Consider the following 9,922-nt stretch of genomic DNA (forward strand, 5'->3'; position numbering starts at 1 on the left):
AAAAACACTCAACAAAATAGGAATTGAAGGGAAATTCCTCAGCATAATTAACAGCATATATACAAAACCAACAGCCTACATTTTATTTTGACCTCAGGTAAATATACTAGTATAACAAATAGTTTTGTGTCTAGTTTTCAGACCTCTGCCTCTTCTGAATACATCCTATAATGAAGAAGTGGTTCTGTAGGATAAGCACTAGACCACAAAAGTGGTTTGAACCTTAAGGTTGGTTTTTCAAATTCACTAGCTGCTCCTTGGACACCCTATCCAGTGTTATTGTGAGTTGGCACTGAATCTATGGCACTTAACAACAACAATAACAAGGCTTGGTAAGTAAACAGGCCTTATCTTAAGAGATAATTACAGAGAACATTTCAGTCATTCTTGTCCCAACCAAGAGCCTGAACATTTATTTACTTCTTTTGGCAAACCCTACAAGTACAGAATTATCACCAGTCCTCTTCAGATTTTCCTTAAAAGTAACCAAAGCAAGTAAATTAAAGTTATATTAGGATATAATTAAAGTTATATTAGGATTTTAGGAATGGATACTTAAAGCCTTATGATTTTAAACTAAGTTCTCATGTGGTTTATGCACTATAGTTAACTATTTTTTAATTATTTGTTCATAAATGTTTTAGGCAAGTTATTCTTCTTTTCACATTAATATGGATGTTAAACTTGTCTTAGACTTGATTGGCTGTCTGAACCAATGTTTTTGTATGGCTCCTATAAATCCTCTACATAAGTAGTTAACACTATTGACCAAGAACCTGATGGTTGAACTAAGTATTAGGAGTAATATCCTTAAATATAAATGTATTCGGCCCTTGGTCACAGAGCTCAATGTTTGCAATCACTAGATTTCTTGTGCAAATTGGTGCCTCAGTTTGCTCAATGGGAATTTAAACTCTCTCTTTTTCAAAGTGTATTATCAGAATCAAATGCACTAAAAAATAATGATAATGACATTAATTCCAACAATGTTGTTGTGGCGAGTTGTAGTTAAGTTGTTTCTAACTCTTGGACACCTTATGTTTAACAGAAGGAGACTTCACCTGGTCTTGTACCAGCTTCATACCAATAACAGCGACACTCACCTAGCACTAATTGTTTGCCGACCTTTCATTCAATCATATTCTGTATGCTAATGGATTTCATAAGAAAAAGTATTTCTTGAAATACCAAATGTTATAAACTTCAAAGTATGGTTGCTACTCTTCAGTTTGGCATACATCAAGCAGACATTTACTCTTCAAGACAAATAAGCTTCTGACGTGAATTCTGTGTTACAGATTTTAGTTGCTGAAGGAGGTGAAATAAAATAAAATGGAGGCAGAAGATGCCTAGAGAGACTGATTGATCTTGGCTTAGTGTTAAGTTTTAAACTTAGAGCTGGGGGGCGGGGGGAGGTAGGGGAGTGGGGCTGGTTCTGCATTTATTTTTTGGTCAGAATGCATCGTTAACCGTTTTTGTTATCATCATCACCTCTACTCTTTTTATGATCACCTGCTTCATGCCAGGCACTTACCATACATTATTTTATTCAACCTTCACAACAATCCTGGTAAGTAGATATTATCTTCCTCTTTTAACAGTGAGACAAATACAGGATTTATACAAAATGATGAAGCTATTCTGTGGAAAGCAAAGATCTGAATCTGTACGTGGCTAACTTAAAATCAAGGTGTTTACTACTACCTTATGTAGTCTTTCTAATAAATGTGTGGTAGTAATCTTACAACAGAATTGTAGTTCTAACTTCCTTCAGGAAAATTAAAGATTACCTCTGGTAGCGTAGTGGTTATGAATCAGGCTGCTAACCTCAAGGCCGGCAGTTCGAAACTACCAGCTGTTCCGGGGGAGAAAGATGATGCTTTCTGCTCCCGTAAAGATTTACAGCCTCAGAAACCCTGTGCAGGGTCACTATGAGTTTGAACAAACTCCAAAGCACATCACAACAACAACAACTGATGCTGTCAAATAAGCACTGGACTGCTAACTGAAAGATCGGTGGTTCAAACCCACCAACCTCTCCTTGGACACCCTATATAGGGTTGCTATGAGTCAAACACACTGATGGCACTTAACAACAACAAAAATATACATCACAAGTCCTGTTGTCACTGTAGGATAAGCACTGAACTGCTAACCGCAATATCAGTGGCTCAAACTCACCAGCCGCTTCTTGGAAACCCTATACAGAGTCACTATAAGTAGCAACCAACTTGACAACACTTAACAACAACAACAATGTACAGTAGGTGCTCTGTCTACAAAAAATAAGGAAAAATGATATTTGTCTAAATGAGGAACAACTGATTCTTCATGAGAAACTAAACAGCATATGTGTATACAAGGGGGCTTCAGAAAGTTTATGGAAAAACTGAATTGAAAGATAATGGAAATTTTCTAAGAAAATGTTGAAGCTCCCCTAAACTACCAGATTCACAGTCTAAATTGCCTTATTCTTGTTTATTGTTGGCTTTCCCCAAACAATTAAGAATTAGAACAAGGTAGTGTTTTAGTATTCGTAGTAGTTTCCCCATTTACTTCATATTTTCTGTTACATTCACATAGATTTTGAGGTTTTCACAGGCAGGAACAATACCTTATTTGCATATCCATATTTCACATTACCTGATACAGGGCTGGATGCATGGCAGATGCTCTTATCATTCACCTGATTCCATGAACATTTGTGTAACATGTATTTCTGGAAGGAATATGAACTTTAAAGTTGAGGAGTATGGTGTTAATATTCTTTGCCATTTATTGTGTGTTTTTATACAAGAAATTAATTGAGCAAATCAGTCTTCTCATTTGAAAAACAGGGGTTATGTTGTACATAGAGTGGTTATGAGAGTAAATAATATACATAATATTGATAACACAGTGCTTTACACATACAAAAGTATGGTTCAACTAAGCTGTCAATCCTCATGTAGGGAATAAAAAAATCTGTCTGTTTTTCTCTTGTTCAGAGCAGACTTTAATAGTCAGTTGTGGAACTTTTTCTGTTGTGAGCCCAAACTTGTATGAAGCTCTGTATTGAAAGTGTCTATAACCAACCAACGAATTGGATTCAGTAGGTAGACATGATGTTTATGTCATCCAGTCTCCAGATGTTAAACCTATAAGCAACGAAATCATTTTTTGTACTATGAATAAAAGAAAGGGAGGATATAAGACAGTAGATTAATACATACAAGGAAAAGAAGAAAGAGGTCAGCAGCTACTTTCCAGGGAGCTGACATGTTAGATTCAAGATTAGCACAAGTTCAATGAAATCAAGATGGCATTATATGAAGATAGGACTCTATATGAATAGGAGAAGAAGAAGGAGGTCAGAAATGACTTGCTTAAGCATGAACATTTATATTCAAGATCAGGTCTGTGAAAGAACAGTAGAAGTGGTATTCATGGCATCCGGTTCTGCTTAACATTGGGAGGAATAATGCAAATCAAAATCAAACCAAGGCCAATTCCTATGAGGTGGAGGAAAGACAGACTTTCACTCTCCAACCTTTTACCAATTCTTACACCAGTCATCTCTTCCATAGTACTCTCTCCATCTCTGTTGGGTTCAATAACCCATTGCAAGAGCACATAGAACTCAAGGACCACACTAAGGTAGTTTATTAAGGACCAGGGCACAACTCAGGATCAGAATCAGGAAGCATGAAGGCAAACTCTTCAGAGCAGAACAGATCTCTCAACAACTCTTGACCATGCAGGCCTCGTCACAGCCCCTAGAGGACAGGTGCCTCTTGGCCCTGCTGTCTGTTGCCATCAGCTCTGACACTGGACTTCTTCCAGACCTGTCACCACCTTCAATGATACAGCCTTTGCTCTGAGTTACAGATCTTTGAGGAGGTCCCTTGCCTCCTCTATTTCTGATTCTTCTTTCTTCCTTCTGCTTCTATTTCTTTCTGTCTTTCTGTGTCTGTGGGGCTGGCTTCTGATATCTATAAACTCCTTATTAGCTTCAATGCATGGCCTTCACCAAGGCCACAAACTTACCAGTCTCCTTTAGTAGGCCATAGAATCTTCATTTTCCTACTCGAATACAGACACTTCATTTGCATGGTCTATGGCTACTCCATTTGCATAGTCTGTTGCCAATCCCTGCAAGGTGGGTTTGGACCACTGATCTTGCAGTTAGCAGGCCAGCACTTAACCCACTGCACCATCAGTGTCCCTCCAGTCAACAAAGGGACTTGTAAACTGAGCCAATGTAAGTGTGGGGATGGTGAAATATTAGATAAACTTAAGAAATGCTTGTTGTTGTTGTTGTTGTTATTGTTAAGTGCCATCGAGTCGGTTCAGACCCATAGCGACCCTGTACAGGGTTTCCGAGGCTGTAAATCTTTACGGGAGTAGAAAGCCTCATCTTTCTCCTGCGGAGCGGCTGGTAGTTTCGAACCGCTGACCTTAAGGTTCGCAGCCCGATTCGTAACCACTACGCTACCAGAGCTCCAGCATTAATCGGTTGGAAGAATAAAGGAGAGAGTGAAGCCAAGGTATTGTCAAGATTTAATAGGTTTAACTCCAAAACAGGTGATAGGACTCAATGGGCAAAGGGAAGTTTGTGAGGAAAAGACAACAGGATCTGTTGTGATCACTTTGAGGTGAAAATGCCTATTTGACAGTGTGTTGAAGGTGTCGAATGGTGAAGTAGAGTGACTGACTTACAATAGAGAGGTTGGAATATGAGCACATAGATTATAATTTTTAAAAAGGGAGTAAAGAAAATTGCCTAGATAAGGATACAGAGACAGAAAGAAAGGAACTGAAGAATGAACCTTGAAAATACTAAAATTTTAGGTCGAGTTGGTTCTGACCCATAGCAATCCTTTATATGGCTTCCAAGGAGTGGCTGGTGAGCTTGAACCGACAAGCTCAAACTGACTTTCCAGTCCAGTGCATTAACTCACAGTGCTAGAACTCCTTAGATAGGGAATTAGGCAGTGAAAAGTAAGTAAGTCAGAGAGGTGGGAATTGAACAAAATGGGGAGAAAATCTAAACAATTGAAGCAGCTTGAGCAAAAGTGAGGAATAAGGAGAAAAATAATCTTTACAGTTTCTGAATCAACCAGTAACTAGAGTCCTGCTAAGGGAATGATTTTGTTAATAAATTATTGCTTTAAAGGAAAAAGTGTAATATTTCCAATGTGAAAACTAAGTTCAGTATCCACCACCATATGCAAGAATATCCCTTTGTCCAAATTTGGCTGGATTCACTACGATCAAAAAATTTCAAAATGATGTCATGCCATCAGCATTTAACAAAACATGTCACAGCTCCCCCACTGAACAGCAAGGACTCTGGATTTTATAACTGCTATACTATTCTGGGTCTGAAACTTGCTGTTATTATTCTGAGTTTATATTTGGAAGGATATGCCAATTATACTCAAGTGATTTTAAAATAGTAGTTTAGAAGGTTCTTTTTTCCAATTCTGCCTCTATTCCTTGAAACCTTTCAACAGCAACTTTTTCCTAAACTGTGTTTCAGTAAGAGAGAGCACTTACTCCTTAATCTTTTTGAAATCATGATTGTGTGATCGCTTGTTTCTATAAATAGCAAGCTTTTCCTCTTGGTTGCAAGGTGTTTCTCTCCTTCTGCTGTAACCAAGGTTTTGGATGGGTTCAGTCCAATTCAACCTCCTGCTGAGAATTTGCATTGTTACCCCAAATACACTGAACCAGAATCCACAGTTTAGCAAGGTCCCGAGGGGAGTCTGACAGGTACATAAGAATCATCTGGGAATTTTGTTAAAATGCAGATTCTGATTCAGTATATCTGGAATGGAAATGCAAATTCTCAGCAAGGGGTATAACCAAAATGAACTGGTTCAAAGCCCTGGTTGTAGTGTGATTCTCCTAGATTATGAGACTATGCATGGGAAGCAGGCTGATAGACGCAATATGTGGATGCTATATGAACAATTGTTGTATAAAGCAAAGTTACAAACGACTGGGCCAGATATGAATCATACATGGGTTTTGCTTGGTCTCCACAGTGTTAGCTGTCACAGTATTTTTTGTTTTTATCCAGTTAGCTATCAACAAATGAATTCATGGCACAAAAATATGAATGTATTGTTATAAAAAATTGGGGGACTGGCAACCCTGGGCGCTCCTCCTTGTAGCCGTCAAGTATAGCTGAGTCAGGCTTCTTTTCGTGTGTTTTTCCTCCAGTTTTCCATTTTTCCTACCACTCTAGTTTTCCTCAGTACTGAAGCCTAGCAAGGATTCTTTTTCATTGCAATTGTGTTTAAATGTTACACTAATGTTGAGAGGGAAGTAAAATGTTTATTGGGCAATTGTGTCTAACAGAAGTGGGAAATAAAACTAGTGCAAGAGAGTAGGAACATGGTTCAGTTGAGAGAGGAGGGAGAATGAGAGAGTAGGCAGGAGAACAAATCTCTGTGGAAAGAATTGATGAGCATTACAGGTTTCCTATGCAAACCAAGTGTAGAATTGGTTATTAGTTGCTGTTGAAACATCTTGACTTATAGTGAGAACTTTATTTATAACAGAAGGAAACATTGACTGATTCTGTGCATTCCTCACAATTTTAATGTAGAGAAAAATATACCAAGCCTGCTTCACTAATTTGAATGTCTGTGTCAGTCAGGAGCCATTGAGGGGATAAAAACTGTATTAGTTATTTTAACAGAGCAAATTTAATATAAATAATTGTTAGCTGGATTTTGAAGAACTAAAATGACATATAAAAAAGAACACTAAGATAACAGCTGCAAAAACCAGCTGTCACTTTTTGGGGCTGAGGGGAAAACAGTGAAGAGGCCCATTTGTTAAAATGTGAAGGCCTATGGGAGGACTCCAGCGAAGCAGAAATCACCCTCTGAGAAGAGGCCTTGTAAGGCTACAACCCAGATCTTTGTGGAAAAGGGAGCTAACTGATGAGATGTTTTTGAGGAGGTTTACTCTGTCAAAGTTGGACAAACTGAAAGTGTTCCAGAATATACTACTGCTACTGGAATGAAGAAATGGTGCTATGGGAACACTAACAGGAAGGAACAGAAGTCAAACAGGAACTGAAACAAAACCAGAAACAGGAAGCAAACAGTGCCCCCTGTGGGCAGAGCCTAACAGAGAGAAGTTGACTAAACAGAGATGCTGTTTTCAAAGTTCTTGCCTCAACATCACACAGAAAAAGATGAGTTTGAAGTGGAGAGTCAATAGCTTAATAACTGTTACATCTACTTAACAAGTCCATTAAAAAGTAGAGTTCAAAAGAAAATTGAAATGATTTGTAAGAAAGTCATATTTGTATAGAATGCTATGGATGATAGTGTTTTTTTCATACTTTTTTTTTCTTTCTGATCAAATCAATGTATTTAAGCTCCAAATTATGCAAGGCAAGGGTAGTAGATCTGCTCCCCTCCACTTAGTATAATGAGGTAGATGAAGGCTATTGATGTGCTAAAATCACATGGCACATAAAGTCAGAATTAGAACTAAGAGATTCTGTCAACCAGTCCATTGCCTAATCAATGCCTCAAGCTACTTCTATACATCCATAGGTAACTGGACACTTCAGACTAATGAAGTCCATGAATCCCATTGCCCTGGGGAAAAGAACTATTGGTATTCAGCATGGTTCATCATCCCAGGTCAGAAATGAGACTCATTTCTCTGCTGACTGGTTTTATTAAGTTCTGAAGAAGGGGGGTGGAATTAAATAAGCATGTCTCCAGTTGAAGGTATCTGAGGATATCTGAGGGCAATTGAATTTAATGTTTCTTGGAACACTAGTTTTATGTCTTGTAAAAAAAACCAGAAGGAATGCAATTCAGCTTATTACCTTATACGAACTATGCTATGTCTTGCAGAATTCCCCCCAGTACTAGTGAAGAGCATGTCTTCTGAGGTACATATAGGTATTTCCCTAGCATCTGCAAAGGGTGAGTGTGTGATAATTAGAGAGAGAGAAGACATCTTTCCTTTAAGAAACGATATTGCCATCTACCAGAGAATTGAAATAATAGTGACACAAATCTATGACAGCTATAAGAACAAAGGAACCTCTGGAGTTGTGCAGTGTACAACTTGAACATCTGTAAGTGGTAGCATTTATTTCCTCAGATACTAGTTCCATAGGGTACTAATAAGATTTATATGGTGAAATGGGTTATTGATAGCTATGTATAAACGATGTCTGCTTTGTTTCAAATATTGGACTTATCATATCGTTAAATAAATATGTTAATGGACTTTATTGACTTCTAAAAAAGAGGATAACTGCATTCTCCAGTTTTCTTTTTCCAAAGGGAAAATATTAAAGCATTTTCTTGGGGAACCAACTGCAGAGATTAATGGTTTATGAAACAGATATCTAAAAAATAACTCCTTTCATTCTCCCCTCCCTCCCACAAACATGCGTTTACTTATCTCAACTTGGCTAAGGAAAGAACCCCAGTCCTTACCAAGTGGAAGTGTATAAGTATGTGTTGAGGTGGGGGTCAGCCATTAATTTCTTAAGCTTCATACTGCTGAGAGAATACTTTTTTATTCTAAATTACTCTCCAAAAACCACATCGAAGTATATACACACACATACTACAAATGAGGCATTTCTGAGTGAATTTTATTTATTTATTTCACTCTGTCAGTTTGCTCCCTCTCTGCCTCTGGAAAAATAGCATTTTCTAAACTGATCAGGAGAATTGGAGAAAATCTGACACCAATTAGATTATGTCTAATGGGAAGAGGGAGACACTGCACTGAACTACTGGAAACTGGGTCTGTCTAACTCTAACCTGTTGGCATGGATTTTGTTCTTTCTTTCTGCCCACCTTACACTGATGTCTGGGAGCGCCATGGAATGTTGAGCACTCCCTGCATATTACTGAGCCTCGCAAGACCAGATCCGCTCACGTTTTTGTCCCCCTCCCCATAATGGCGAAGATCCTATTCCCCAGGCGCCTTCACTTTGGTAGGGTTTCTGAGGTGGGCTTGAACCACAAACCATAGGCAACTCTTCAATTTAGATTTGCTGTTGGTATTATGCGCCAAGCTGATTATGACTCATAGTGATCCTGTATATGGTTTCTAAGGCTGTAAATCTTTTTTTTTGTTTTTTTCTTTAAAGCTTTTATTGTGAATTGAGTGATCATTTACATGGGAGAACATCAGTTTTGGATTCAACCTATCATATGTGTTTCATTGCATTGAATGCAATCCCCTCCATGCATCACTGGTTAACAGTATTTACTTCTATTCCCTCTGGTTTTTTTTTTTTTTTTTTTTTTTTTTTTTTTTTTTGATGTACACAAAAACACATGGGAATATATAATTGTATAAACAACCAAAGGGCACATTCTGCAAGCCTGCCTCCTGGCCGCCAGCACACAGCCTTTTTCTTTCCATGAGTCTAGAGTCCTCAACTGCTTTAGCGCTTCATGCCTTAAGTCTGAATTTTTAAGGGAGTAGAATTCCTCATCATTCTCCTACAGACTGGCTGGTGGATTCAAACAGCTGACTTTGCATTTAGCAGCCCAACAGGTAATCCACCACATTACCAGGGCTGCTTTCAGTCTAGGTTTAACAGTAAGAGTGTGGATGCCTTGTCAACAGAATCTTCCTCAGAATCTTCCTCTTGATTTTCATTGTTAGCAGTGAAGGAGGATGTGTGTAAGAATAGCTGACAAAATAATTCAAGAGGATCTGTCAGTTCTTTCTGAAAATAGCTATACTTTTGTAACCTACTAACTGAAAGGCTGAAAGCTTGAGTCCACCTAGAGGTGCCTTGTCAGGAAGGCCTGGTGATTTGCTTCAGAAAAAAATCACCCATTGAAAGCCTATGGGGCACATTTCTACTCTTGACACACATGGAGTTGCCACGAGCCAGGATGACACCACAGCAAGTGGATTTTTTGTTTGTTTG

Source organism: Chrysochloris asiatica, unplaced genomic scaffold (assembly GCF_000296735.1).
Source record: "Chrysochloris asiatica unplaced genomic scaffold, ChrAsi1.0 scaffold00003, whole genome shotgun sequence".
In the NCBI taxonomy this organism is placed as follows: domain Eukaryota; kingdom Metazoa; phylum Chordata; class Mammalia; order Afrosoricida; family Chrysochloridae; genus Chrysochloris; species Chrysochloris asiatica.